Genomic DNA, 3,018 nt, shown 5'->3' with positions numbered 1-3,018 from the left:
AGTGCGGAATATTTCTTTCTAAATCCCCTCAAGAGAGGTTTTCTATTGCTAAACAACACAAACTTTGCGTTAATTGTTTAGTTTCGCCACACTCTATGAGGAATTGTGTGTCACCTCATAAATGTCGTGTTTGCAAATTCCCCCATCATACAACATTGCACTTTGATAAAAAATCAAACGATACAGCTTCTGAGCAGAATTCAAACGTTCAGGTTACTTCTTCCAACCCCTCTGTTGGTCCGTCAGTGAGTTGCAACCCGTCTACTAGTTCTTCGATTACCAATACCCTTGTAAATACTTACATCAATTCTGACTGTATTACAAGCAACTTATCACTTCCTCAATCAACTATTTTATTGTCAACCTGTGAAGCGGAAGTAAAGGATATTCGAGGTAACTTTACCACAATACGAATTCTTCTTGATACAGGTTCTATGGCGAATTTTATTTCTGAATCTTGTGTTCAACGTCTTGGCCTTTCAAAAAGAAATTTTTCGATTCCTGCTGAAGGTCTCAATGGAATATCATTGGCTGCAAACAGTGGTATAGTGCAGTGCACAATGAAACCGTGTGGACAAATCGATCCAACATTTTCATTTGAAGCCATTGTTCTTCCTAAAGTATGTTCAAATCAGCCAAAATTCCTAATTAATCCTTCTGAGTTGACACATCTTCAAACTTTAAAATTGGCAGATCCTAAGTTCCACATACCTGGTCCTATAGACATGTTAGTTGGTGCAGAACTCACTCCGTTTATTTTAAAATCGGGTAGAATTTTTGGAAATCCAAATCAACCAGTGGCATTAGAAACTGTTTTTGGATACGTTCTTCAAGGTAAAGTAAATTGCCTCCCTAATGATTCTTCTATAAATACTCTTGTTAATTGTCATATGTCTCTTGAAACAAATATCGACACGCAATTAAGAAAATTTTGGGAGCTTGAGGAGATTTCTAAATCCTTACCTTTATCCTCTGAAGATAAAAAATGTGAAGAAATATATAAGTCTTTAACTCTTAGAGATTCTACAGGTCGATTTTTTGTCCCGTTACCTTTTCGTCAAGAAAAACCTAAATTTCTTGATACTTATTCTCAAGCCCATCGACGTTTTTCGATGCTTGAAAATCGTTTTAGAAAAAATCCTGATTTACGCACAAAATATTGTGATTTTATGCAAGATTATTTAAATAAGGGTCACATGTCTCTCGTTCCTACAGAGCATAACCATTCTCCTTCGGCCTATTATATCGCCCATCATGCTATATTTAAGGAACAAATTTCCGAATTCGAGATTGTATCTAAAATAAGGGTAGCCTTTGATGCAAGTTTGCGTGACATAAACGGTGTATCTCTAAATGACACCTTACTTGTAGGTCCAAAGCTTCAGAAGGACATTGCTAGTCTTTTACTTAGATTTCGATTTTATGCCTATGTCTTTGTTTGCGACATTAAGCAAATGTACAGACAAATTAATGTGATTGCCGACTATTGGGACTATCAACGTATTCTATGGCGTTTCTCCCTATCCGAACCTCTTCAGGAGTATCATTTACGCACTGTGACATATGGTATATCTTCTTCACCATATTTGGCATTACGTACCTTGTATGAACTCGCAGCTTCTGAAGAAAATAATTATCCTCATGTAGCTAAAGCTTTAAGAACTCAATTTTATATGGACGATGGTTTACTGGGAGCTAATGATATTCCCTCAGCCTTGACTCTTCAATTTGACTTAATCGCAGTTATGAAAAGAGGAGGTTTTGAACTTGGAAAATGGGCTAGTAATCACCCTGATCTAATTACTCATCTTTCTGCTTCCGATTGTCAGAACTCATCTTATAGTTTTGATAAGGACGAACCTTCATTCATCAAACTGTTGGGATTAAAATGGGATCCGTCATCAGACATATTTTCCTATTCCTATGTCCCTTTTGATCGCTCTTGTACAAAGAGACACATTTTGTCTGAAATTAGTAGGATTTTTGATCCTCTCGGATTTATTTCACCCTGTCTTCTGTTTGCAAAACGTCTGCTACAAAGATTGTGGGAGCTCAATGTCCCTTGGGATGAAATCTTATCCGACGAGATTACCGAAATTTGGACAAAATTCAAAACGGAATTACCAAATCTCGCTGATATTAAAATTGCTCGTTATTTGGGTTCTGAAGCCATATCTCTCGTCGAGTTACATGGCTTTTGTGACGCCTCTCAAGTAGGTTATGCTAGTGTTGTTTACTTTCGAATTGAAGAAACCACTGGTAATATCAAAACCTTTTTGGTTAGCGCTAAGTGCAAGGTTGCTCCATTAAAGACCCAGTCTATTGCTCGTTTGGAGCTTTTGGCAGCAGTTCTTCTGGCTAACTTAATTAATTTTGTTCAAAGAAGTTATGAGGGCTTCATAATGTTTAACACTGTATATGCGTTGTCAGATTCTATGATAACTTTGGCTTGGTTGTCTTCTTCACCAAGTCGATGGAAGACTTTTATAGCTAACAGAGTAAGTCATATACAAGAAACTGTCCCTAATTCTAGTTGGCATCATGTGGCGTCTTCACAGAATCCTGCCGATTATGCAAGTCGTGGTCAAAGTCCGCTTCAACTTCTAAATACTTCTATGTGGTGGTCAGGCCCTCCTTTTCTTTCTATGCCTAGAACCACTTGGCCCTGTCAGCCTGCAACTGAATCTTACTCTGATTTATCAATAGAGATCCAAAAGGAGGAAAAACAAGTTGCACTTGCGGTGACAGTTAATAGTGACAATTTTCTATTTAATTTACTTAACCGATTGTCTTCTTTGTTTAAAATTCAAAGAATTTTAGCTTATGTTATAAGGTTTATAAAAAATTCTAGGTCTAAACAAAGACTCAACGAAAACAAAATCCTTACTCCTCAGGAAATAAATTCTTCACTTATACCGATCATTCGATATGTTCAGCTGGATGTTTTTTCTGATATTTTTCTTAAGATTAATCAAAATCAGTTACTGTCAAAACCTTTTCGTAAATTGGCCCCATTTG

Source organism: Diabrotica virgifera, chromosome 1 (assembly GCF_917563875.1).
Source record: "Diabrotica virgifera virgifera chromosome 1, PGI_DIABVI_V3a".
NCBI lineage: Eukaryota > Metazoa > Arthropoda > Insecta > Coleoptera > Chrysomelidae > Diabrotica > Diabrotica virgifera.
The sequence above is the reverse complement of the archived record's forward strand: the minus strand, read 5'-3'. Positions refer to the sequence as shown.